This window comes from Suricata suricatta, chromosome 13 (assembly GCF_006229205.1).
Source record: "Suricata suricatta isolate VVHF042 chromosome 13, meerkat_22Aug2017_6uvM2_HiC, whole genome shotgun sequence".
Lineage (NCBI taxonomy): Eukaryota > Metazoa > Chordata > Mammalia > Carnivora > Herpestidae > Suricata > Suricata suricatta.
Window position 1 is genome coordinate 4,163,505 of NC_043712.1, and position 27,896 is coordinate 4,191,400.

A 27,896-nucleotide genomic window follows, 5' to 3' on the forward strand; every position below is an offset into this window, starting at 1 on the left:
CGGGGGGTCCTGCACGCCTTTCCATAGATCGATTCCTCGGTGTTTCACTTCTGTTTCCTATTTCATTTCCTTGTTGTTTGTTTCTGGAATAAAGAAGGAAACAGAGTGGTACCGGTCTTTCTGCAGCCCTGCTAAGCTCACTAACCTGGTAGTTCATTGTAGACTCTTCTGGAATCTTAACACACCCCATGATACCATCCGTAACTAAATGGAAGATCTGTCTCCCTCAGGCCTTACACTTCTTTCCTTGCTCCTTCGCATTGGTCAGGAATGGCAGGGCCACGTAGAGTCAACCCAGTGACCGCAGGAAATCTCATTGCCTTTCCAGTCTCAGGCTGGGGGAGGGGAGGTTCTAGAACCTTCCCCTCAGTATGATGTTTGCTGTAGACTTCCAGGGTGTATTTTTTATCAAGTGGAGGGACTTCCCTCCTACTGGACTTTTCTGAGAGCTTCCTTCTTCACAGATGGCATTCAAGTCCATCAAGTAGTTTTTCCACATCAATGGAGATGATGATCATATGATTTTTCTTCTTTGTTTTATTATGATTGAGGTTTTTTTAATTTTTTTTACATTTATTTATTATTGAGAGACAGAGACAGAGCATGAATGGGGGAGGGGCAGAGAGAGAAGGAAACACAGAATCTGAAGCAGGCTCCAGACTCTGAGCTAGACATGGGGCCCGAACCCATAAACTGCGAGATCATGACCAGAGCCGAAGTCAGTCGCTCTACTAACTGAACCAGCCAGGCACCCCTATTATGACTGAGTTTTGAATGTTAAGCCAACCTTGCATTCCTGTAATAAATGCTACTTGCGTTGTAACATTGTTTTATTTGATTTGCGCATATTTTGTTGAGGATTTCTGTATCTCTTTTCATGAGGACAGTAGATCCATAGTGTTCTTTCGCTGTAATGACCCCTGTCAGGATTTACCAGGAAGGTGACAATGGCCTCGTAAATGGCTTGGAGAGCACTCGTCTCTCCCTGTGCTCTGAGAGATGTTGTGTGGGATTGGAATTATTTCTTCTTTAAATGTTGAGTAGAATTCACCAGCGAAGCCCTCTGAAAATCTCTTTGTCAGATAGTTTTCAATTTCTTTAATAGATAGGGCTCCCACACCGCTCCTTGGGGCGGTTTCGGGAAGCTGCGTTTTTCAAGTACTTTTTTTCTACTTCATTTAATTTTCAGATTGATCAGCACAAAGCTGTCCCTGCATCTCCTACAACGCAGGGCAAACATTAAACCTCTGTGTCCTGAAATAGGTTTCTGTGCGGTGAGCACCGTTACTCTGTGACATCTCTGCGTGGCACTCGACAGCTCTGTCTGCATGTTGTGGACATGTGTCTGTGTTTGTCACCCCACCCTGAGCTGTCGCCGGATGGAGCTCACTGACCCGGGCTCTGCTGAACTGGGGCACCCCGGGAACTCAGGGGCAGCACCCGCCGCTGCCAAAGCGGCCGACCGCCACCGAGCGTCTCCCATGTCTTTGAAGTGAAGGTTCCAGATGCTGTTTGCATTGAAATGTCTAAGGGCTTCCCGGGTCCCCCCAGCCAGACAAAGTCATTGATAGATTAGTTTGAATGAAGATGAATCCATAATCTATGCTGATGTTTTCCCTCATGCGGCCGCGAGACCCGTTTTGGTATGATCTGACAGGGTCAGGCACACCTTGGTTTAATTAAACCTGATACAGAAAATTAAAAGAAAAAAATGCCCACCAACCCTCTGACGATTGGTTTTCCAAGATGGGCTCAATCTACAATCGATGAAGGGGGATCGAGGAACAGACGGGGACGTGGAGCGAAAGGCCAGATTCAGCAGATGCTTCTGGGCCCCTGCCCTGATGCAGCACAGGAAATGTAAATACACGTATTGGCATCTTCTCATAATGTGGCCTTTAGGAGGCAGGCCGCTGGCCCGCGATGATGGATGGCCTGCTGGCAGAGCGGACGCCATGTCCGGAAGCCAGCACCACGTGGGCCTCTCTTAGAGGAGCCAGTCGCCGAAACTCACATCCCCAGAGCAGTCTCAACAGAAGCAAGTAGAGGGGCGCCGGGGTGGCTCAGTCGGTGAAGCGTCCGACTTCAGCCCAGGTCATGATCTCACGGGTTGTGAGTTCAAGACCCCGGGTCGGGCTTTGCACTGACAGCTCAGAGCCTGGAGCTGCTTCGGATTCCGTGTCTCCCTCCCTTTCTGTCCCTCCCCCGTTCTCTCTCTCTCTCTCTCTCAAAAATAAAAATAAACATTAAAAAACAAAGCAAGTAGAAAATAGTGATCAATGTCCTCCCAACAGACGGGACACGGTTTCAGAACCTGGTGCAGAATCCACATGGGGACAAGCCTCCTGGTGGGACCTTCCATGCACTCTGCCCTCCAGGCTCTCAGCACATCTCCCTTCTTGTGGTCACGTCTGTTCGATCCCAGCCAACTCGTGTCCAAACACTTGGGATCTTTCAGAATGGATGGACCTGCTCTTTCAGTTTTCATTCATCTCCTCCCTGTCTTGTGGATGCGGGTATAAATCCTTGAGGAGTTAGGCCTGGGGTCAAACTCAAGCCACTGTCCAACTCAGGATGGCATCTCTGCTCAGGGCCGCTGGGGTTTGTTGCTGAGTCAGTCTAGTCACCTAGTGTCCCCTCCCAGAGGACAACTCTTGCCGTGGGGTTCCTCAGTTTGCCCCACGTGGCCAGACATGGCTCAGAGCCAGACGTGGGTAAGTCCCAGGGGGCAAATGAGTAGCACACAGTCTTCTCTCTGCACTGCTGTGTCCGTGGCAGACAATGCTACTCTATCCCTCAATGTTCTCCCAATGATTGGAAGTAGGAAGCCCAAAGCCCAGCCTTCCCTGCCCGCACAAAGTAGAGGAGGTTCTAGTTCCAAATGGGTCAGGAGGGGCAGAAGGTGGAGAAAGACAGAGGAGAGATAGGAAGTGAGCGTGTATGTGTCCCCAGGCCTCCTCTCCAGACTTTGGCCCCGCAGGACGCTTGTTCGGATAAGTCAGAAGAAAACTTGGGAGCAGGGAGGTTTCTGTTCAAGTTTGCATGTTGGACTCTGGAAGGGGATCACCTCCCAGGCAGCCCCTCGCCAGCCCGGAAACCCGGTCAGGGGCAGCATGGCCGCATGGGGAAGGGCCCCGTGAGCTCTCCCTGGCACCCGCAGCTCCCCCCAGGGCCTGGACGGGCTGAGAGGCCCCCACATGCCTGGGGGCAGCTGAGAGTCTATGGAACGTGCTGGCAAAGCAAATGAGGGTCCTGCTGCAGAAGCTGTGCTGGCTGCTAGAGGCCAGGGGTCACATGGGAGACACGGGGGAGACACAGATAGGAAGGAGGGCCGAGCCAGCCAAAGAGCACCCCAGGGCCCAGGTGAGGGACCCACAGGGACATTACCTGCGCCCGCACCGATAGTACAGTGCTCAGTCCCAGAGGCAACTGGGCAGCCACAGCCATCAGAGAGTGGCCAGGGCGAGGCCACCCTGCACCCCCGGACACTTGTCCTCTCAGCTGCCACCGCGTCATCTGCACCACGAGCCGCCACGTTGAAGGGGAGCAGCGGGGAGGGAGGTGGTCTGGGAATCCAAAAGATCCTTTGCCCAAAGCAGCTATTTAATAGTCAGATCAGATGGAGTCTTCGAGACTGGAATTCTAGATTCCTTCCCAGAGGAGGGGCCTCTGGGGGGCTCGAGTCGGTTGAGCATCTGACTGGCTCAGGTCACGATCTCACGGTTCATGAGTTGGAGCCCCGTGTCGGGCTCTGTGCTAAAGCTCAGAGCCTGGAGCCTGCTTCAGATTCTGGCTCCCTCTCTCTCTCTGCCCCTTCCCTGCTCGTACTCTATCTGTCTGTCTCTCTCTCTCAAAACTAAACATTAAAAAAATTTTTTAATAAAAAAAGAAAAAGAGAACTGAGCCCCCAGTCTTAGTCTCTTTGCAGCAGGCGGAGCAGGTCAGGCCGGAGGTCCAGCCAGCAGTCCCCCCCTCCCCCTGCCCACCCCCAGGCTCCCTGGCAGCTGGACAGTCAGCCTCGAAAACATGCCCCAAGTCCCGACTTCCAAGCGCTGTTTGTACCCTCCTCACCCAGCCCTGGTCATTTTTGTGGGGCAGCATCCTGACGTTGCTTAGGGACATCCCCAGGCACAGACCCAGAGCGCGAGAGAAGGCAGTCGGGGAGTCACAAGGACGCTCGCTGACCTCCACCCAGCCAGGCGCTCCCGGGCATGGGACCCTGGGACAGTCACTTCCTCCGTCTGAGTTCCACATTCCTGGTCTGCTACACGGGGCACAAGGTCCCATCCAACCCCGAGCACATGGAACTGGGGACAGTGGGCTGCGTCAGGGAGCCGAGCAGACAGGGGTTCCGGGAGGTTCCCTGTCAGGGTCCTAGGACGCTGTCCCCAGAGGGCTTAGGGCCCCACTGTACCCTGAATGGAGGCGATCAGAGCAGCCATTGGGCCGGGCAGCCCTGTCCCTATTGTCCCTCGTGCTGCTGTGTCCCCCGCCAAGCCAGCTGGATGGCAGCCCCCAGAAGATGTGTCATCCCAGAACCCTAGAATCAACCTTATTTGGAATAAGGGTCTTTGCAGGTTTAATTAACATAAGGATCTCAAACTCACCTTGAATTAGGGCGTGCCCTAAATCAGAAGACAGGTGTCCTTATAAAATGAGATGAGACAGGGGCATCTGGGTGGCTTAGTCAGTTAAACGTCTGACTCATGATTTCAGCTCAGGTCATGATCTCGTGGTCTGTGAGATCGAGCCCTGTGCCATCAGCACAGAACCTGCTTGGGAATTTCTCTCTCTCTCTCTCTCTATGCCTCACTCCCTCTTAAAATAAATATTAAAAAATTTTTTTTATCAACATTTATTTATTATTGAGAGACAGAGAGAGACAGGGCATGAGCATGGGAAGGGCAGAGAGAGAGGGAAACACAGAATCTGAAGTAGATTCCAAGCTGTCAGCACAGAGCCCCATGCGGGTCTCGAACTCACAAACCGTGAGATCATGACCTGAGCCAAAGTCAGATGCTTAACCAACTGAGCCACCCAGGCGCCCCACTAAACAATTTAACAAAATGTTAAAAAGAGAAGAGATAAAGGTACAGAAACACAAAGGACAGAAGGCCCTGTGCGGACAGAGGCAGGGACCAGAGTAATACATCTACAGGACAAGGAAAGCCTTGGAAGCCACGGGAGGGGCTGGTGATGGATTTGTCGCAACAGCCCAGAGACTCCTGCGCCCCCCTCATTGTCCGTTGGGGCCCAGACAGAGCAAAGCAGAGCGACCCGGTTTAGGAGCAAACCGCCAGCCCCTGGGGGCCAGCTCGCCCGGGATGGTGGCCTGGACAAGGAAGGGCCATCTCCTCTCTCCCGGGAAGCTGAACCCCCGCCCCCCAAGGTGACCTTCTCAGGACGGACCCGGCGCTGGCATCAATTATTCACGTGGAGCATCTTGGAATGTGCTCAAAACACACGGGCCGGGGCTTTTTGTTGTTTCCCCCTCCTCTGCCTTTAGAGACATTTGTCAAACCCGAGCCTGGCAGAGAAGCCAGGGGCTGGGTGCCGGGGAGGGGCGGGGAGCACTGCGCCCAGGGTCCCGCAGCCCTGCCCTTGCTCTGCGTCGCGGCCCCCGGCGGGCCTTGAAGGCGCGTGTCTCCGCGGAGAGAGCCGGCCGCCGGCCGCCCAGGCCTTTGATTCCTCCCTGACAGGGTGCTGATGGATTGATCTGGTGCCGTACATAATTCATGAGCCCCTGAGCAGCTGTGAATTCTGAGCAGGCCTTTTCCACGGTGTAGACGAAGCAGGGCTGGAGAGAAGGGTCCGGGAGTGGGACCCGCCCAGTGGTCTGTTCTGCTGCCGCCACAGGGGGCTGAGCTGATGGGGGCTCTGGGGCCAGGGAAACGGTCCTCTCTGACGTCACAGGGGGCTGAGCTGACGGGGGCTTTGGGGCTCCAGGAAACGGTCCTCTCTGACGTCACAGCGGGCTGAGCTGACGGGGGCTCTGGGGCTCCAGGAAACGGTCCTCTCTGATGTCACAGGCACCTGTCCACAGGCTTCCTTCTCAGGAGCAAGGGCTGCGGGGCACATGACCTGATCTCCCCTCCATGTGGGCCCGAGCACACCATTCTGGATGGCCTACTGGGTAGGGGTCCTCAGGCCACCGTCCTGCAGACATGACTAGCCAGGTGACCTCAGGCAGGTCACCCTCCCTGCCTGAGCCAAGCCCTGACCCTACGGAGGCACAGAGACAGCATGCGCAATAGCACAAAGGCGCCGTCCCTCCGCAGCAGAGCCTATGGGGCTGTCACTGATAGAGGCGAATCTTCTAGCACATCAAGCCAGTCTTCACGGCCCCCCCGCCAGGAGTGACGCCCCCCTCCTGGAGTGTGGCCACAGTCCACAGGCGGGCCTCCGGACTTCATTCACACTGGGACCTGGAAGCACGCAGGAGTAAAGCCACCGGAGGAGGGGAAAAAGGCTTTTCAATCGCAGTTTCTTGGGGCCATGGGTTCCCAGGGAGGCCAGTGAACGTCAGAACCACCTAGGACTTTAACAGGGCAGCACTCGGGCCTCTCCGGGGTCCCAGCTCAGGGGTCCGGGTGACCAGTTGTCCCCTAGTCCTCAGGGTTGTGACCCCAGGGTCGACCGCCTTGCCAGAAACAAGTTATGTGGAGGAGGCCTTGGGACCTCTCCCCGGAGCACCGTCCAGCTGGAGCACAGCCGGAGGTGTTTTTGCAAAACCACCGGGTTGTCCTTGATTTCCCAATATTTCTGTTTGGTTGAGGACATTGATTTTTTTTCTCCCTTCCTAGTATTTATTATTGATAGATTTCTTTTTTTTTTCAAATTGCAAAAGTAATACTTACCTAAATGTTTGCTCTGTTTCCTCCATGCTTTTCTGTATTTAAAGCAATCTATACCTCATGCCAAAAAACACAGAAAACAGAAGCAGAAAGAGATCAAAATCTCCACAATCACTTCCTCCAGAGATGACGGCCATGAGTGTTGGTCTGTCCCTTCCCAGGATGGTGGCGGTGTGAACGCAGAGACATCCTATTTTACTATAAATGTTTTTATCGCGGTAAAATACACACAACACAGGGGCACCTGGCTGACTCCCTTGGTAGAGCGTGCGACTGTTGATCTCAGAGCCGTGAGTTCAAGCCCCGTGTTGGGCGTGGAGCCTGTAATCACCATGCCCACCATCCCTGCCATTTTTAAGCGCCCGGTTCAGTGACACGAAGCACATTCGCATTGTTGCAGCTGTCATCACCATCCATCTCCGGCCCTTTTCCATTTTCCCAAAACCAAAACTCTGTCCCCATTAAACCCTGACTCCCCACTCCGCCTCCCCCAGCCCCGGGCGCCCGCCCTCCGGCTTCCTGTGTCTCTGACTTTCATACTCCAGCTAGAATCACACAGCGTTCGTCCTCACACAGCATAATGTCCTCCAGGCTCGGCCCTGGTGTGGATCGTGTCAGAATTCCCTCCCTTTTCAAGGCCGAGAGGGACATCTGTGAATGAAAATTATACCGAGCGGTCCAGACTGCCGTGTGCCACTTCGTTTTCATACATGAGGTTGAAAACAGCCTCCCATCAGAAACTGATACGTAACTTGCTTCCACTTCGTCTCCCACCAGTGTTCCCCTCCCAGAAGCAGTGTCATGTTGGGAGCAGGAAGCCAGGGGCCTCTGTAGGGGGCAGGTAGGGATCCCCAGGGCCACCCCCAGGATTGGCGACTCTAGAAGGGCTGAAAGGACTCAGTGTCCCAGCAAGAGGATATGACATAAAATCAGCAAAGAGGAAGAGGTGACCAGGCACGAGCTGCCAAGGGTCCTCTCCCAGTGGAGTCACGAGGGACGGGCTCAGCCTTCCCCGCAACATGCTGCAACAACACGTGAAGTGCCGTCTCCCAGGGAAGCCCCTTATTCCAGGCCGGTCACTTCCGCACCCTCTGCCTAACACACGCCAAGCGTCCTACCGCTCAGAGGAAGGCAGGAATTCAGCCTAAACCACGTGGTTTGCACCAACAGTTGAGGCACAGTGAGCCATTCTTATCAGTTAGGGGGTGGCGGACACTGTCCTGCAATCCAGCTTCCCAGATGCCAGTCCGAACCCCGCCTTGCAGGCAGGCCTTTCAAAGGGCAGCTGGTTCACACCTGCCACAGGAGCCCTTTTTGTACATACACCACTTGTTTGAAAAGTCCAAGTCTAAAGGGGCAAGGCATCTGGCCCCCATGGCTTCTCGTTCACAGAGCTGCCCACTCAGCAGGGGCAGAACGTCTGTATCTTTGAGGTGGGTCAGTAAGGTCTAGGGTTGGCCATTGCTTTAATCTTGTAAATTAGCTGTAGGTTTCAAAGTAGGCGGAATTCTAAGAGAGACCTGCAAGGCCTCCACACTGAAAACTACAAAACGTTATTGAGAGCAATTAACAAGGCTCTAAACAGACAGCTGTAGACCATGTTCATGGATGGAGACCTACACTACTGTGAACACTTTATTTCCCCCCGATTAATATCTAAACTGAATGCAACCTCCGTCACAATCCCAGTGGGTTTCTTTTGGGTGGAAATTAACGAGCTGGTATAAAATTTATATGAAAAGACAAAGGACCCAGGAATAACCAAGAAGATGGTGAAAACAAAGAGCAAGGTTGGAAACTAGCACTACCAGATATCAGAGCTGTGACCGAGCCCTAGCAGTTAGGACAGCGTGGGCTGGCACAAGGGCAGACAAGCCGACCAGTGGGACAGAGAGATTCGAGAGAAGCCCCTCCCCACAAAACAGGCAGCAGGGCCAGCCCTGCCCAGTGAGGATAGAAGGGGTCTCTCAAACACAGGCCTCATGAATTACAAAACAAACAAACACATTCGAGATGGATCTGCCTGTGAAAGGAATAAAACGTTTCCAAGAGACATCTTTGTAACCTCAGAAAAGGCCAAAAAGTCTTAAGCAGGGTGGAGAGTGTACTAACCATACGTGAAAAAAGTAACTGATTGGACCTGTACGGTTGTCTGCTCAGCAGAGGTGCCCACTGAGAGAATGGAAGGTAATCCACAGAGAAGGAGTGATTTGCAATGTAAGGACTTATATTTGAAACACTCCTGCAAACCAATAAGGAAAAAACAGATTTCCCTGAACAGGCACTTCACAGAGAAGCCAACAGGGTGCCCAAAACTCCCAGAAGCATCTAACAAGAGACCCAACATTGGCCATTAGGGAAACGCAAGGGCAGGCTGCCATGTGGCGCTCCTACACCCCCGTCAGCACAGCTAAAATGAAAAACACGGAGAATACTAAGAGTTGGCAAGGATATGGGGCTGCCATCCGCGCCAGGGGAGGTCGGAGGATCACTTTGGAAGACTGTGTGTCAATCCCTAATGAAGCTGAGCGTATACAGACCCGTGGCCCGGCAGTTCTGCCCCAACCAGAAATGCACAAGCGTGTTTCTAGCATGACTATGTGCACCCATCAAAACCCAGCGACGGGAGAGTGGGTGAAGTGTGGGACCCCCACCCAAAGAATACTATGCAGTAACCACCTGCCACCGTGGGCACTGGCTTGGGTGAGTCTCCCAGACATGACGGCGCACGACAGGAGCCGGGCACGGCAGAGCACGTGCTGCATGGTTGCACATACACGAAGTGCAGACGCAGATGTGAGGGGCCTTCTGAGCGGTGCAATAAAGGAAACGTTCAACTCTTAATGTCTGTGGGCACAGCTCCTGGGCTCCCAGGGAAGCTGCGCTTTAACATTTACCAAGGTCAAATGACTTGGCAATACCTCGGAGCATGGGCTCTATTTCTGCCCTGAGCACACATTGTACATCTGCTTCGTTTAAAAAAAAATAACCAAAAAGAAGCATGCTGAACCTAAAGATAAGAAAAAGGAAGAAAAAACCCTGATTCCCACAATATTAAAGTCATACAGCCCGGCATGTTCTAGAAACTTAAGGTCTGCAACTTTCTGAAAGGTCCTAATGATGTGTGATATTTTACATAAACAATGTGTATAATCCTGCACCAAATAGTCCTTTTCTGGAACACCTTTGGGAAGATTGTAGATCCCAGGCAGCTGCCCAAACTTGGGCTCGATGAAAACTCTCTCTCTTTCTTTTAAAGATTCTAAAAGGCAGAAGGCAACGGTGGCGGGGGTGTGAGGGTCCTGGGTGGCTCAGTTAAGCGTCTGACACTTGATCTCAGCTCAGGTCTTGATCCCACAGTCGTGAGTTCAAGTCCCACACTGTGCTCCACACTGGACGTGGAGCCTGCTTAAAAATAAATAAATGGACACATAAATACATAAACAAACAAATAAATACTTAAAAAATTAAGATTTTAAAAGGCTCCTTCAATTTGCCTTTGTAGTAGGAAAATGCGTGTTCTACTTAAGAGTGAACAAAAATTTGGGGAAAGGAAAGACGGAGCTTCGCCCTAGTTTGCCACACTTCCCCAGGGACCTTCTTCCTCATTTGACATTGTGACCTCTAACCAGGGTGATTCCCTGAGGTGCCTTCACCCTGTCCCATGAGGCCTCCAGTAGAATGAAGGCAGTGGAGAATCATGCCAACAATCCAGTCAATACTGTGTTGTCAGTGGAACAAAGTGCCATTGTTATTTACTAAACTATAACGGTTCGAGCAACCCAGAAAGTCTAAAATCTCCTGGGTGAGACCCAGCCCTGGCTCAGGGCCCACTTCCAAGGCCACAGGTCCAAGAGGTGCCCAGGAAAGGAAGTGGGAAGCCCCTGCCCAGGTCCCCCCGGCGGTGGATGGCCCGGCTCCCCTCCCGACCAGGGGCTGGCGCTGTAGCCTCCCCACACCAAAGCCAGGGCGGCCCAGGCCTGCCACACGTGGGTCAGAAGCAGAGGCTCAAGAAGCCATTGGCCCTAATCCCAGCTCTGACTCTTACTGACTGTGTGAGCCCCTCTAGACTCCCATCCCCCCATCCACCAACAGCACTCTTTGACGGGGCTATTGCAGAAATTAACTGGAATCACTCAGCACAGAGCCCGGCACAAGGCCAGCCCCAGGCCAGCCCCTGGCAGGTGGCAGCTGGCATTGTTACTGTCATTGTCATTACCATCATTGTCTTTCTTGCTCTTTTGTTCATTTCCACTTTAGACGTCACCATGCTGGATGAGGACCGTGGACTCCCCTTTCTTCCCTCAAACCTGTAAGGTAATGCAAACTATTTTTACAAACCAAAAAAGTAAAACTGACAAGGTAAAACCAGTGGTTACTACTTTACCAGCAAAATGAGTTTATTCGGAGAATAGCAGAGAATTGCAACTCAGGACATGTGAGCCAGAGCAAAACCACGGGCAAATCCAACAAAGAACGGAGCGGAGCGTTATCTAACGGAGATGGAGGAGGGCACTGGGCAGGGCTGTCCTGACCCGGAGGTTGGCAGGAGTTCAGGGTGAGGGCGGGTTCTCGCTGGCCAGGTCGCTGGGGTGGTGAGTCTCCCCTCGGAGAGGCAGTGTCCGTCCTTCCCCGCTGGGTCCGTGATGCTCCCCTGTTGCGTCTCGGGTCTGTAAGTGACAAGTCCTGTAATTGACATCTAGTGATCACCGTGAGAGCTCGCCTTTCTGGCCTCCTACCTTCATTTCCCTGAGCTTTTTCCCTTTATCGGTTTTCACAAAACGAGGGTAGAAAACCAATTTTGCAGATGAACTAACTTGTAACCAGCCTGGTCCACACAGAGTCCAAGACTGTGTTTGCTCACTCACCCCTCCCTTTCTCCAACACGCACGCGGTCCACACTCGCTATTGCAAGAGCCCGGGCTGCCTCCCCACACCCACAGCGGGTCGGGGAGGAGGATTTATCTTTGCAGCTTTGAGCTGCAGACGCAGCCCGAGGTCGTGGGAACAAAGGCAGCAGGAGCTTGCATTTCATTCGGCTTTTGTGAAAACGGTGTATTAGCTTCCAATGGGTCTCCTCGCATTCACATCTCAGGGGGGTTCTTCTGGGATAATGGAGACCAGCCTCCAGAAGGTGTTCTTGGGAAAGGTGTATTAAAAACCCCAGCCTTCCTCGCACCATGGGCTCCATGTAAAAATCCAGCGTCACAGAGCCTTAGCAGTGGGGCATCCCTGCGAATGCCCAGTGGACACACCAGCTAGGTCCTCAGGCACCCGGGGTCCCTCTGTGAAGCCCCCGACTGCAGCTCTCGGACCAGTGGGCCTGTAAGTCTCCAGGGAAATCCAATGGACTCCGAAACATCTAGGACAGGAAGGCATCTATCAGCTCAGGGCCAGGAGGTGCACTCCAGCGTGGCTGCCCGGAGCAGGCAGGCCGCTGCTCCCCAACCCACACCCTCGGCAGACATTGCTAATCAATCCCAGTGCCCTTTCCCAAGAAGCCCAAGCATGGCTTCGGAATTCTTCTTAGCCCAGGGCTCCGTGCAGCCAGACGGACTCAAGGGAACCAGCCAGTGAAATGTCTGCCGTCCCCAGTCTGTGGGAAGGAACCCAGTTCTGCCCAGTTACCATGCCAATGCCTTGACGTGGCCATTGAGCTGATTGGCCTCCATTTTTGGGCCAGGGAGGTGGAAATGTGGGCAGGAGAGCACCGGCCACTCATCCGGCTTCAGGTACTCTGCCTTCTCAGCACTGTGGCTCAAGCCCCTGGGCCACCCCCGGGCGCCTTTGGGGACGGTATTGGGCCAGGCTCAAGGTGCAGTCAGAGCACCTGCAGCGAAGGCGCCGCAGCCTGGTCCTCCCCAAGTAGGAGCACTCGAGCCTCGCTGGGCAGTATTGTTCTCGCCTTCCTCGGCCGACTAAAGAGCCATCTCCCATCGTCTGTGCCGCCAAATCAGCCTACGGGAAAGATTCTAAGCCTCTGCCTTCCTTCCCACCACCTCTCCCCCCCACCTCCCCCCGCATGTCAGACTCATCAAAGGAAAGCCTGGCCCATCAGCAGATGCTGACCGGGAGCTTGGGAAGCCGCGTGGACATAGTGAGGTCCTCAGAATGGCCCGAAGGGTTGGCTGTCCTATAGATGGAGCTACCTGCACCCTCTATCCCTTCATATGCATCACGACAGCTGTCTGGAGTGTGCCAGGGCCCCAGAGGGGTAGAGGGGTCCTCCGTGGGGTGAGAGAAATCCAGGAAGGCTTCCTGGAGGAGAAAGGAGGGACATGGCCAGGGGATGGGAGATGAGGTTAGAGCAGTATGACGGTGGCCGCTTGATCACCTTATGACTCATCCCACCAGGATGACAGCAAACCCCAAAAGGAAACGGTGTCAAGGGAGGGGAGAGGAAACCCTGGCCATTTCATGGGAAAAGATCGACTCCCTGGCCATGGGGACACGGGCAGGCCCCCTCCCTCACCCATACTTAATGGCCAAGGTGGACCCCCCTCACCCCTCCCGGTCTCTCCTTCCTTCTTTCTCCTCCGTCCCTGCTGCATCCCTCGTTCTGCTTGCCCACGGGCGTGGGAGACGGGGACAGAGACACTGCCTCACCCAGCTCTGCTCTCACGGTCCCCCCTCCAGCCAGGCCCCGCTCAGCCTCCCCCTCCGCCCGTGGGCAGTGGCTGGCTCCCTCCCACTGGGTGTCAGCGCAGCCCCCCACCCCCGACCCTGCTGCCCCCCGACTAGGAACCAAGGGAGGGAGCCGGGCCAGCTCCCCAGCGCCTGCGCCTAGAGGTGTTTGGAGGCTGTCCTGGCTCAGCGCCAGGAGCTCTCGCACAGACTGGCAGGTTGGCCAGGGTCTCCACTCCTGTAGGAAAGTCCTGGAAAATCCCAGCCCTCCCATGGCCTCAAGTGCTGGCCATCCCGAGAGGCCCGCCAGCCCCAGCTGCCCGTTCCCTGAGGCGGGCTCGGCTCACGCTGTCCTCACTGGCCGGGCCCTCGGGAAGGCGGGGGCGGCCCTGGGAGGAGGCGGCTTGGCTGCTGGGGACACAGTGACCTTGCCCAAGTCCGTCGGCCTCGCCAGGCCTCCAGTCCGTCTGGAAGCCAGTCCATCTGTGGACACGGTTAGCCAGTCCAAGGAACAAAAAAAATATGTTATGTTTTCAAAGGAATCAGACTGGTAAGAGTCTGGAAATGTCTGCCCCTCCCCCAGCCTCAGGCTGCACTCCCTCAGCCTTGCTGTTGGGGACACAAGGGTTTGAGGCTGATGAATCTGTCGAGCACGGTGCCAACTCCTGGTAATGAAAATTAAATAACAGCAGCAGCGACGAAGCAGAACAGAGCGCTTGTCCGCTTGTCCGAGGCATCCCGTGCCAAGCCTGCAAATCCCCAGCGCACGCTGTGGGGCAGGAATTAGCACCAGTTATCACCCATACTTTACAGAGGAGGAGACTCAGAGAGGTCAAGAGACTTGCCCAAGGTCACACAGCCTGAGAGTGGAGGGGCTGGGATATAATGTCTCCTCTTTAGGCGGATGGTGCCTCCACCTCCCCCGCGTCCCTCCCTCCAACTGCTCTTCATCAAGGCCACCTACTCGTGGGGAGGGCCTCTCAGCCTGCCACAAATGCCAGCCCTGAAATGTCACCATCATCCCGCAGCCCCTTGGGCTGATGGGCTTCCCTTTTACCAATACCGCCTCCTGCTGGCGAGAACCCACTCAGTGCCTTAACTCTGCAGCCGCAAGGGAATTGGGATCCTTTCCTAAGCCTGGAGAGAAGCCTTCTGCTTCAATGACGTAGGGGATGGGGTCGAAAAACCCCAGGGGAAGGGTGGCACGGTGCAGAGAAGTTGGGGGCAGAGGACGGGGAGCTGAGACTATTTGGGACCTATTTCGAGCCCAACAGTTTCATGAACATCTCACTATGCACAGTAGGGATTACTACCCCCCAATTTACAGATGAGAAAACTGAGTCTCTGGCAATTAAGTGAGCCACTTGAGACTGTGCTGTCGGTGATGTCCCAGCCGGGCCTCTCCTGGGGTCAGATGCGGGGAAAGAGCCTCTCGGGAAGCTCCTGGCAGGTGCCGGTGGCCTGCGCACAGGGAGGGCGTGGCCTCTTACAGAAAGCCCCGTCCGCCTCCTGTCGCCTGAAGGCATTGCTGGTCGTGCAGGTGCAGTGGCCGGTGGGGAGCGATGGCAGCTCCTCATAGAGTCACTAGGCCAGAGTGGGGCCATTGCCACCAGCCATGCCTGCTGCCCGCTGCCCTCCAGCTGCTGCTTTAGACGGCCCAGGGCAGCCAGAGAAGACCCCTCCTGTCCCCACCCTGGGGCCAGAGTGAGCCTGCCGCACAGGAGACCCGCAGGGCCCCGGCCCCCTGCCTACCGAGTCCACACCTTCCCTCTTCCCACTGCCCTGTACAAGGAACAGGTGATAACACCTGCCCGGAGAGGGTATGTCACTTAGTCAAAGCCCCCACAAAGCCAATCAGTGACCGAATGGAAATTTGAACCCAGGGCTGGGTCTAGAAACTCTCTAAACTATTGAAGTCCCTTGCCAGGCATCCTGGCCACCCCACATGGCATTGCCTCTTTCATGGTAAGCATCCTGGACTTGTTCTTTCCTTTGAGCAAGGGTTCGTGAGAGCCTCTGGGGGCCAAGCCTTGTGCTGGCCTCTGGGGATAAGACAGGGACCGAGCAAGACGGTGTCTGTGCGTCAGGGACCCCCACCGTCAGGCGGGCAGACAACCCCGGGAGGCAGTGCGGCGCTTCAAGCCACGGGGCTCACTCCCAAGTCTCAGCGAGAACCTAGGACGCGGGGCCTTGGGCTGGCCTGGGGTCCAGGAAGGCCGGAGACGAAGCCTGGGGTTGACATCTGGTCAAGGCACGGGACGGGGGCGGGGGGTCAGCAGTGGGGGAGCTCCCGGGCACCGAAGGAACTGCGCGTGGTCCCGAGGGCAGGGTGCGGGGGAGTCAGGGAGCCGCAGGCTGGGCGGCCGGGAGCGGAGGGAGATGGAGCCTGGCAGGGCCGGTGTCCGATGGCGGTGTGGGCCGGAGCCGGCAGTGGGACGGGCGATGTGACAGGGTCATGGGCGCCACCGAGGCAGCCTGCTAGCGTTCCTCCCCAGATGGTCCTCTGCCCACTCCCTTTGTGGACGGCTGTCGTCTCTTGCCTCCCAGGGGGCCGCATCTTACAGGAGCCGAGGCCTTGCCAGTGGCTCCTCAGACCAGCCACGTCTCCTAATTGCTGTGGCAGCTCTGGACTTGGCGGTGACTTGCTCCTTGCTGAGGTCGGGCCTCTCGGTGCCCCCGCCGCCCCCCATGAACTTCACATCTTCACACACACCCTGTCCCACGGAGGGAGTTACAGCCCGGCAGCGACATGCCCTTCCATGCCCCCTCTGGCAACTGATCCAGCCCCCACGAAGCCTGGGCGCTGTCCAGTGCCACCAGCCCACCGTGATGTGGGTGGCCTCCCAGCCCCACCAAGAGGGGGAAAGCCCACGGGGAGCAGCTCAGGGCTCCCCCAATCCCCACCCCCCCACACTGGGCACTTGTCATCCATGTTATTAATGACACGTGTCGGGCAGTGTCCTTGAGGGCCAGAGTCCCGACAGGAGGACATCCCGCAAAGAAAGGCACAGCCCGTCGTGAGCTGAGGTGCCGCAGGCCCTGCCTTCCCAGCCCGGCCACCTCGGGGAGAACCCCCCCCCCCCCCCCCCGCCCCGCGCATTCAGCTCATCCCCTCCGTCTCCCCGTCGCCTCCCCCCTCCCAAGACTAACTCAGACGCCATCCGGGCTCCTTGGCTGTAGGATTCTAGACTCACTGTGGAGGCAGGACCCAGAAGGGCAGTCAAGAGGCCTCTCTTCCACTGAGGGAAAACAGAACATCCACCAAAACTAGTTGTTGAGCAGATTCATACGAAGCTAGATTGGTGTTTTCAATTGGCCAGGGGCCTGGAATCCGACTGGCAGGGATGGAGAGCACAGATGGGATCCTATATGAAGCTCCTGACTCATTTGACTTCGAAAGAGAAGAAAACCTTATTAGTCAATGTTTCAAAGGGCTGCAACTTCACAGGAAGCTTCTCGGCCCAGCCAGCTGGAGCGGCCTCCCCGGCTGGCACTGCCGGCTGTGCCCGGCCCTGCTGGAGGTCCCCGCCTGCCTTCTCAGCCTGGTGCCCGCCGGCCGGAGGCCGTCCACGCCGTCCCCACAGCCACATCCCCACTCTGAGCTCGGAGTGATCTGTCCCCCGCCCCCAAATTCATATACTGACATTCCAACCCCAAGTACCTCAGAATGTCACCTCCTTTGGAGACAGGGTCTCGACAGAGGTAGTTGAGTTAAAGTGAGGTCATTGGGGTGAGCCCTGATTCAACGAGACGGCCTTCTGGAAAGAGGGGACTCACCCACAGGAACGCATGGGAAGACAATGCAAAGAGACCCGAGGGGAAGCGGCCCTGTCTGCAAGCCTAGGAGAGAGTCTGCAATGCGTCCATGTCACCCTCATCAGGAGCCAGCACTGGCGGCAGCCTGATCTCAAGCTCCCGGCCCCCAGAACTGGGAGACAATGGATGTCTGTTGGTTCAGCCCCGGGGTTTATGGTCCTTGGTTAAAGCAGCCCCAGGGGACGAACTGTGACCTGACCCCCCCCAGCTGCCAATCCCATGGGCTCCATCCTCCCCCCGCCCCCCGGGCATCCAGCCTGTGCCACCTGCCCAGCCCAGTGCGACACCCAGCAGGCCCCTCCGTGGCCCCCACTGCCATCCACTGCTCCGTGGGTCTTCCAGGGACCTGGAGGGGTGACTGAGGCTTAATTTTGTTCAGCGCTGTCATCCTCCTGTGCCGAGGGGTGTTAGGGCACACCGGACGGAGCCCAGGAGCGCCTCAGGTCTGCAGCTTGATACCCGCACACCTGCGGTGGCCCAGGCGCCATAGGCGGTGCGCGGATGAATGAGATGTGTTCCCTGTGGTTGCTTACAGAGCCTTGATGATCCTTTAGATTTGTCTTCAAAGAATATGCTTTCAGGGGATCAGCGAGCCCCCCGCACGATAAGGCGTATACAAGTGCATGGCGGTATCCCCTGTTCACTGTGCGTTGAGTGCCAGGGAGCTCACCTGAGCCTTTCAAGTTTCCTTTTAGGGCAGATCATATCACCCCATTTCAGGGATGAGGATGATGAGGCTCAGAGCGGGTGTGAGCTTGCAGAGGGTGACAAAGCTGCTAAATGATCGCTAGCACTCAGCCTTGACCCTGACCCTGGAGCTCAGGCTCCCTCTCCAGGCCCCGCCCACAGGCTCTGCACCAGGCGGTTCTGAGGACCAGGACCCAATTGCCCAGGCTGAGCGATTCCCCTGGGTCCCCGGCGCTGGGGGTGCCCCTCCCAGCCTTTCCCGGAGCACATGGTGTTTTCTAGGTTTTACTCTATAGAAAAGTTGCGATTTTTAATGCCTCTGAGTATATAGAACTGTGGCTTTGTTTTACAGTGTATTGAGTTTGTTTTATGAACTCTTGACAGTTTCAAACTCACTTTTGGCTGAGGATTGGATGGGGGGGTCTGTGGCCCTTATTTTGCTACTACTCCACGTTTGTGCTGAGCCACAGATGTGGATGGGAGACAGCCATCAGAGTCCGGGGGCCATCAGAGTCCCAGGTCCCAGGGGAAGCAGCTGGCTGCTTGCCTTTGCAGGACAATGGGGACAAAAGAGTCTGAAGGAAGGAGAGAGCTCAGCTGCAGGGCGCTTCCAGTCCAGGCAGGGAGAGGGGCTGGGATGAGGGGGCAGGGGAGGGCAGGGGCTAGGATGAGGACCGGGGATGGAGGGGGGTGGGGGAGGGGGAGATGGTACAGGGGAGGCAAGGGCCCCCCTCTCTTCTGATTCCAGCACTGCTTTCTTAGGACGCATTGTATTCAGTGTCCCCATTTAGAAGAGAGGGAAAACCGAGGTCCGTTGGTCCCAGAGGAAGGTTCTTGGCCAAGAGAAGCGAGGAGGCTTCTGGGCCCTTCGCTCCCTCCCCCACCCCCACCCCCACGCAACACTGGGCAGCCTCTGCGCGCCGCCCAGCCCTCCCTCTCACTGGGTTCCCGTTTCCAATCCGCTCACTGATCCGTGCAGGTCAGAGCAGAGGCCAAGCAGAGGGGTCGCCGCTAACTATATGCTAATGACAGCAGGGACCAATCAATCTCCCCCTTAATCAGGCAATCAATGTGCACTGCAGGTGTGGCCGCTACTGGCCTGCCACTGGAGGGGGGTGGGGTGGAGCGCCAGCAGAGGGAGAGGAGAGGAGAGACAGAAAGGAGAGAAGAGGGCGGGAGAGGGGCAAGGTCCAGGCCCCTACCTCCCCCCCCCCCCACCCTCCGCCCCCATCCGGCCCGCTGGGGGCCCTGAGCTCCTGCCCTGCCCTCCTCCCCACCCCAGAGAGAGCCAGCTGCAAATTGAAATCACTGCTCAGGAAAGAACCAAGGGGGAATGAAAAAAGGAAAAAAGACAGCATCTTTTTAATCAAGGCTCGGAGCTATAGCCACTAATGAATTCAAGGTTCTCCGGGAACCCCAGGGCAAGTCTGGGTGGAGAGAAGCCAGAAGACTCCCTCCCTCCCCCGCGCTCCTGCCCCCCCGACGGCCCCCCTCAGCGGAGAGGGTGGGGGCAAGCTGGGAGGGAGGGCTTTGAAAAAACCTTCAGACCTCAGGCCCCCATTCCTGCCGCCTTTTAGAGGTGAAAGAGTTGGCCAAGGTCACCGCCAGGACAGGGCTTTTTCACCAGCCCTCATGCCCATCAGAGCTCTTGTTTCAGACCCCACTCAGCCTCGGTTTAGGAGGGGCTGTTCTTAGGAGAGCTGCACACAGGCCCGTTTTCTGGACCTTTCTCTGAACAGCCCTCCTCTGCCCTGCTGCAATTACCGTTCTCTTTTTTAGTGTTTATTTATTTTTGAGAGAGAGAAACAGAGAGACAGAGACAGAATGCAAGTGGGGAAGGACAGAGAGAGAGGGAGAACCAGAATCTGAAGCAGACTCCAGGCTCTGAGCTGTCAGCCCAGAGCCCAACACGGGGCTTGAACTCACAGACCGTGAGATCACGACTTGAGCATGACCTGAGCTGCAGTCTGTCGTTTAACCGAATGAGCCACCCCGACGCCCTTGAAATGATCCTTCTCACCACTGACCGCTTACCTTCTGTGCTGCAGCTTTAGATACAGCAGTGCACTGAATTCTCACAACCCCTGGCTGCTAGGATTATGCCCATTTGATAGATGAGAAAACTGAGGCTCAGTGAGGCTCATGGAATCTGCCAACATTTCAGCCAAGGTGGGAGTGTGGAGACACAGCCCCTTGGCCTCCAAACTCGCTTCCAAGGAACCCCACAGTGGTTCCTGCTTCAAGGTCCTGGCTGGGGCCAGCCCCACCCCCGCCGCACCCCTTCCCCGCCCTCCTCAAGCTCTGATGCTGCCCGGCCCCTGCAGCTCCTCGGCCCCCAGGCCCCCACGTCCCGCTGCGGGTTCTCCCTGTTACAGATCAGCTTCGGATTCAGAGCCTCTGTTTTCTGAGGGTAGCAGCACCAGCTGAGGGCAGGTGGAACGTAGTCTGTTTCTTACTGGCTGTGTAATTGTGAGTTGCTGGCTGTCTCTGGGCTCCGCAGACAATGTGCGGCCCAACCCAGATACTGTCCCCTCGCCCTCCGTAAGGCCTCTCCTGTGGCTCCCATACCCTTCTCCACAGATGAGTCAGCCGAGGCCCAGAGAGGTTAACTAACTCGCTCAGGTCACCCCGCAAACGTGGCACAGCGCTTGAGCACTCGGCCCCAATACGCCCGTGCCCGGCAAACCCTGGCGGCCCCCTCCAGTCCCCCTTGTTCCCTCTGCCACCTCCAGAGACGCCTGATTGAGAGGCAGAGGGAACGGCTGGTCTGAGGAGGAACAGGGTAAATGATGCTGGTTAAGGAACCATACCCCCAGCTCAGCTCGTTTTGGATTCTGCTGTGAAGAGCTCTGTGCAGGGGGGTGGCGGGCAAGCACTGAGATGCAAGGCCACACCCACGGAGCAGGAGCCCGGGCCTTGTCTGCTGCTCCGTCGTGCCTGCCTGGCTCTGTCGGCCACGATCGGCCCTCGGGCACCGCACTGTGTCCCACCACGTGCTCGCACACACGACCGGAGCTGGCCTCGGCGGGCCCCGGGCACCCAAGCTGGGCGGGACCTCAGCCCTGCAGCCCCAGGTTTCAGGAGGAACCCCACCCACGGCAGCTTAAGTTGGGGGTTGGGGGGATGGAGAGATAAAGCAGCCGAGGTCAGGAAACAGCCAGACCGTGAGGGCCGACAAGAAAGCACCAGCATTCCCCAGAGTACGGCCATGGCCGTCTCTGAATGAAAATTAACGAAGGAAACGTGAGTCACGTTTAAATTCATTTCAAGTACCTGAAGTGCCATTCCCAGGCCCTCGGTGGTGCTTCGAGGGCTCAGTGGCCGCGTGTTGTAAACCGAGACCGAGGCTCTGAGGCCTGCCGTCCGCCCCAGCGCCAGGGGCAGACGCGGAACTCAGAAGGTTCCGTTGGACAGTGTTTTTCCTGGAAACCTTGCGTCTTCCCTTCCGCAAGTTGGACTCTCCTGTTGGCTCCTCTGGCGTGTGGTCCAGCTTGGCTGCCAGCGGCGTTTGCTCACCCCCTGCACGCCCTCTCGGTCCGCCGCCGCCTCCCTTCCTCGTAGGTCGGGATCCCGAGAGAGCAACCCCAGGGGGCTTGGCCCAGTCGGCTGATGAGCACTGGGCCCCTTGTGTGCACAGCTGTGCCCCGGGCATCAGGGCAGGGGCTCCCTGGAAGGGAATGAGCTTTCCAGGCGCCAGAGCTTTGACAGAGCGAGAGAGAAGCAAAGCTATATATAAACCCCACTGCGGGGCGAGAATGTGCCCCTCAACTGGAGACTCCCTGTCGCCAGCAGCTCTAGGCCGAGGGCACTCTGCTCACCTTTTATAGATAAGACAGAGGAAGCTGGAGGAGAGCCAGTGACTGACAAACCTCAAGGTCATGTTGCCCAAGATGATCATCCTGCGAGCAGGCCGTCTCACCGAGGCCAGCAGGCTGGCCCCAGTCCTGGCCATCCATGGGTTTCCCTCTCCCCCGTCCCGGCTCTCCTCACCCCTGTAGCAGCCCCTCGGGAGAGAAGGGTCCCCCGCCGCTCTGTCAGAGTAACACCCAGATCACTGTCCAAGGTCACCAGGTCCGAGTGACTGTGGTCCCGCATGACCCCTGGCCTGGAGACGGGCCTGCTTCCCAGGGCGTGCAGGGCACGGAGTGAGAAAATGGACGAGCAGCCATGTTGGTCCCAGAATCGTAGCTCCTGAGGCAGATTGACTGAGGTGGCAGATGGCACCCAAATCTGCGGGGCTCAGCACAGTGAAGGTGTCCTTCCTGCTTATGTCACAGGCCAGGAGGCTGACTGCAAAGGGGGACACTGGGCTCCACGGAGGCATCCAGGGACCCAGGCTCCCTCTAGCTGGTGGCCCCACCCACCCCTCAGAGCAGGACCCAGAATGTTTTCTGTCAAGGGCTAATAGTAAATATTTTAGCATCACAGGCCATACGGTGGCAGCTACTCAAGTCCACCGCTGTGGTGTGAAAACAGACAACGTAGAAAGGAATGGGCATGATCGTGTTCCAATAAAACTTTATTTATAAAAGCAGATGGAGGGCTGGATTTGACCCGTGAACCTTGGCCTTCCCACCCCTGCCCTAGAGCCCTCACAGGACCCTCTGCCTTTGCCAAGGAAGTCAGGAAAGAGAAAGCTATGGGGGCTCATCAGGAGGTTTTGGGGGGAGGCCGCTCCCACCCCTTGGCCAGAACTCAGTGGTAGAGCCCCATCTCACTGCAGGAGGGGCAGGGGGGAACTAGGAAGCGGAGTTCTCCTGTGTGTCCAGGAGAAACACCAGCTAGAAAAAGCTTTCAGCGGTTACCTTCCCTCCTTCCTGCCCCAGACTCATGCTACACGCCCCCCAGATAGGAGGCCTCCCTCATCAGTCTCCGGAAGATTTAACAGCAAGAATGTTCCAGCACGCCCCCGAAACTGTTCCGCTAGCCTGACCACAGAGGACTTAGGGGGTGGAGAGACGGGTCCATCTGAGTCCCTGACACCAGGTGAAGCCATCAGCCTCTGTCAGGATAAAACGATTGTTATAATTGGCTACCCTCATGTCCGGACCCTCATTCATTCATCAGTTATTATGGGGTATTTGGGGGTGTTGCCATAAGCAAGACCTGTTTGAAGCCCCCCTCATTCACCCCAAAACCTGTGTGTTCTTGTTTGTTTTTTTTAAGCTCCTTTTCCGCCCCTCATGTGAACTAGGAGCTGGGCTAAGGGCATTCCATCCTTCCTAGACCATCTCCACAAGGGCCCTGGGAGGAAGTCTGTTGTAGATCATAAACATGGAGCTACGGTTCCCCCCTCCCTGCATCCACATCTTTTGCCATCCTCCCCTCTCACCCTGGAACCTCCAAGAGGCTGCCTTTTGCCCAGAGGGGCTTTAGCAACTGACTCAAGGAGAGCCCTAAAATCTTTCATGTAATGGGGTCTGCGCCCACTCTGGCACTCCGCCCGCCATTGCCCCATGAACGTGCAGGGGCCTAGCCTAGCGGAGAATGAGACACACGGAATACAGAGCCGAGTCTCCCGAGTCACCTCAGCTGACAGAACCCCCCCACCCGGGCCCCAAACGCGAGAGCGTGCCCAGCCGAAGCCTGAAAAGACCTATGGACCGCCAGCTGACTCCAGGGGTGCGAGAGATCGGTGCTTATTGTCACCTGCTACTGACACTTGGGGGGCGGGGTTTGTCGTGCAGCGTCATTGCAGAAGTAGATAACTCATACACGCTCATTCTTCCCATTTTGAAGATGGAAGACAGAGGCTAGGCGATGTTAGCGAATTTTCTCAAGGTTTGACAGGTAGCAAAGGGCAGAGCCTGGGTTTGCCCCTGTGGCTCTTTCACCATTGCCCTTGCTGCCAAGGTGTAAGCTCCCATGAAAACCAAAGTGTTTGTCTAAAGATTGAACAATGGCTTGATCCCTTCAACTGTAATGGTGTCTGGCACATAGTAGGTGCGAATACTTGTTGAGCCAGTGACCGAATTCTGCTCTGGAGTGGTTGTGGCCAGGAAGCCCTTCTTGTTCTCAGGAAGCACACGGGGGCATTGACTCTTCTCTGACAGAGAGAGGAGGAAGCCACCAAACGAGCAATCAACATCCTCCTGCCCCCATCAACAAGAGCGAAATCAAGGCCAACACGAGGGATATATTACCACTCAGTCATGCACTTTGTTCTCTAGAAGGCCCAGGGAAACAAGGGCAGAATCAAAGGGAAGGAGAGAAAGATTCTTTAAAAAGCACTGGGCTTTTGACATGATGACGACCCCCTTGGGAAAGATGTAGGGAGGAGGGTGCAGCAGGGTGTAGCTTCAGGGGCAGGCTCAGAGCCGGGAGGCTGCTGCTTGGTATGGGCCAGGATGCTACAAACCGAGGCCAGGGCAGTGCCCAGAGGGACATCGTGGGGGATGGTGGGGAGAGAGAGTTAGTTGATCAGGCCCTTTCACAAGCATCCTACTCTCCCCTGCTCACCCCTACCTTGCAACTCAAGGAGCTTCCCCAGAGAACCCCTGCTCTGCTCACCACCAGCATAGAGGAAGCAATATCTTCTCATTGGCTGGAGTTTAACACACACACACACACACACACACACACAGAGATGATCGATTTTCACTTATCTTATTTCCCCCATCATGCACCCACGCTCCAATAACCTTATGAGTTCATCATGTTCCTGCTTCTGTTCCTTGTCAGCACTGATACATCTCTAATTGAAAATTTAAGTGCAGAAGTGCATAGGCATGCGTGTGCACCCATCACCACACAAGCACACACATGCACATCCAGAAACCCATCCTGATGGACCAGCTCGGCTCTGTGGATGGTCAGACATTATCCAAAAACCTGACAAAGCAAAGCAGCCACCAGATAAATCATGTCTATGGTTAGCTGTCTCCTAAAAATTCTAGAAGCCCAGCCTCACAGGTCCCTCATGGCTCCCTGGGAGCCCCTGTAATCTTCAGAATACTCCAGGATCTTTCTGGAAGCATGAAGCTGGTGTTCCCTGTTGGTTGGGCCCCCAGGACATAGACAGGGCTGGGCCACTGAGTCCTTTTCTAATTTTTCTCTAAAAGCTTTAATCCCAGGCTGACAGCATCAACTTGAGTTGTATTTATGGTCGTCTATCCCAGTGCTCATCATGGTGCATGATGCATGACATGCAGTCAGTGCTCAATAAATGTTTATAGAAATGAATGCAATCCCTGAGAATGTTCTTAGAAGCAGGGGGAAGACTGCTGTGCTGTCTGCTCCACCCCAGGAAAACAGCTTTGCCTTCTCTGATTCTCGCAGCACTGACTCTCTGATTCTTTGAAGAGAGAGACTCTCACCACAGTAAGCGGCAGAGCCAGGCTGGGTTCGGTGTGTGTTTCAGTTATGGGTCATTGCTATGAATCAGATACTCAGAGCTGGACTCTGAGGCCAGACAGACCTTTGCTTGAACCCTGGCTCTGGCGTATGTATGGCTTCAGGCAGGTTGCTCAATCCCTCTGAGCCTCCTATTATAAATGGTAATAATAATAAGACCTGCTTCAAAGATTTATTGTGTTCTCGGCGAGATAAAGCTTGACAAGGATCAACACAGCCCGAGCACACATTAGTGCCTCTTCACGATGCTGCTGCTGCTGTTGATGCTCATGCACGGTCCAGGCCTGGCTCTGCTGCACGGAGGTGAGAAAAAGCAAGAATCAGGTCTTCCAAGGGCCCACAGTTGCGTGGGGAGATGCTCGTGGAGAACTAGAAAAGGGTTGCTTGCTAAACTTAGCTCTAAGTTTGGTAGGAGGTCGGAGAGTGAAGTGGGGGCGGCTGACGTGGTCTTCGGGAGACCAGCCCACGCACCCGAGTCTAAGGGTCTCTGAGTAGGGGGTTGGTGTCGGCGAAATATCTACAAGAAGAACACAGACAACATGAAGGGTGGAAGAGACCACACTTTACTGTGAAACTTGGTGTCTTATAGACCACAGGTGATTACATCTTTCTTTTAATGATTACATTGTTTGTAACTTCTTAGGAATCACGTTTCAGAAAGATCATTGTTTTCACGGAAGAGAGAACAGAAAGTTAAAGACAGGAATGAGGTACAATACAGAAGATCAAAAAACATAATGTATCACTAAAAATACATCAGTGGGGGTCTTATTTTGTGTATATAGTGTAATATTAACTGAAGCTTATGACAAGGCTGTTTTTAAAAGTTCAAACAATAGTCTGTGAGTAAGGTGCCTCTAACCAGGGGAGAACTTTCAATCAGAAAATCTGCCCATTTACTGAAACCACAATCACCAAGAGGTATGAATAATAGGAGAACTAACCCCAGTCTCTGATCCATTTCGGTCAAGCAGTCAAGCACACATATTTTCAAGTAGGGGAAGCAGGGTCCCAATAGGCCACACAGCACTGCTGGCTGGATGGGCCCCAACAGTGGTCAAGAGAGGCTTCCTGGAGGATGAGATATAGGGATGGGCCTTGAAGGATGTGAGGGGCGGGTCAGATGATAAGGTGATGGGGAGCGGGGTCGGGCGTGGGGGAAGGCCTGGGTCTGAAAGGAACAGAATGTGTGCGATGGCCTGTGAAGAGCCTCTGGACAAGAGGAAGTGGTGTGAGCCCAGATCATAGGTCTGCAGACACGTAGTGGGTTTGGATTTTCACCATAAAGGCAGCAGCAGAAGCACAGTGGGTGTGGGACGGTTGCCTGTGCTTCCCGCTGAGGAAGTTATTGCTTAGTGACAGCAATAATGTGAAAACAGAAGTCTCTCCTTGTCTGGCAATGTGTGTCTGACCAGCAGCCTTCATTTGGTGTCACCTCGCACTCTCTGTCCCATCTCCACCACCTCCTTTCTCCCCAGCTCAGAATTCCTGAAAGAAGGTGGCCAGGATTCACAGAGCGCCAGCAGAGGTGAGACAGCTGGACGCCCGGCCAGCAATGGTGGTTCAGCACCATGGAGAGCGCCCTGGGCCCAGCCATGCCACCACCGTAGGCTCAAAAGGCCAATGATTTCCGTGTTCCTATGAAAACCCTCCTCTCCTCTAGGTACTGTTACTGCTCTTCTGCTCCGTCCATGCTCCCATCTCCACCCCTGCCTAATTTCTTTTGTACCTCATACTTCTCGAAGCTTTTCTGTCTTCCAAGAGGTCAGCTGATACATCTACCTGATTCATCCCATTTATCAGTGTCCTGTCTATGCCAGGTTCTGTACTGGCTTAAAGTCTAGGCTTATCTGCCAATGGGAGAGGGCTGCAGAGGGCCTCTCTGGTATCAATGAATGTGCATTTCCGCCAAGATCTCCTGGAGCCCCCGGGTGCCTTCGCCAGAGACATAACTTCAAAGAAGTGAATGCTGAGCACCAGTCAGAAGGCAGTTGTGCCCTCCCAGTGACTCATGAATTACTAGTTTAGTGCCAGCACAGTCGCCACTGAGTGTACACTTTTACTGCACCAGCCACTAAGGTAGGCAGTGATGCACACAGTTGCATAGAAACCGTATGCCCTCCCTGCAAGGTGGTACCTTAATTACCTACACTTGACAAGCATGCCCAGAGAGTTGGGGCACACTTCCCATGCCACACAGCTGACAAGTAGCAGAGCAGGACTGGACACCAGTTTCCAACTCCAAAGTTTGGCTCCTTCCTCCTTTCCCTCTTTCTTGCTATAGAAGCAACTTCAAATGGTCCTATTGGGAGGAAATGCCATTCTTATGGGTCAACAAATGACTAAATGTCAGAAATATTATATGGCTCACCTTAGGTTTTTTTTCCTTTGAGAATACCCCTCCCCCTGCCAGGTGTCCGCTCCTCCAGCAGCAAACTTCCCCTCTGTGGCAGGCTGGGGAGAGCTTTCCCTCCAGGGCAACTGTCTGCTCAGAGGTGGCCCCGCTGAACCAGTGGACGGCATGACCCTTGCAGCAGCTAATGAACACGGGTCACAAAGAGA

General features: G+C 55.4%; 1 protein-coding gene and 1 long non-coding RNA gene across 3 annotated transcripts in view; one reads left to right on the top strand and one right to left on the bottom strand.

The window, feature by feature from the left end:
- Positions 1-11,183, top strand: part of MED27 (mediator complex subunit 27) — a 216,660-nt gene extending 205,477 nt beyond the window's left edge. Inside the window, exon 8 of one of the 2 annotated variants that reach the window (XM_029920006.1) lies at positions 11,115-11,183. The gene's annotated coding sequence lies outside the window, so the exon portion shown is untranslated. The remainder of the gene's footprint in view (positions 1-11,114) is intronic. The other variant, XM_029920003.1, reaches the window with a different exon arrangement.
- A 50-nt stretch (positions 11,184-11,233) lies between these two features.
- On the bottom strand, positions 11,234-16,789 carry LOC115276150. Its single transcript, XR_003901836.1, has 2 exons — positions 16,673-16,789; positions 11,234-11,524 (listed from the first exon to the last, which is right to left on the bottom strand). It is a non-coding gene; the product is annotated as an uncharacterized LOC115276150 (long non-coding RNA).
- Positions 16,790-27,896: the final 11,107 nt, after the last annotated feature.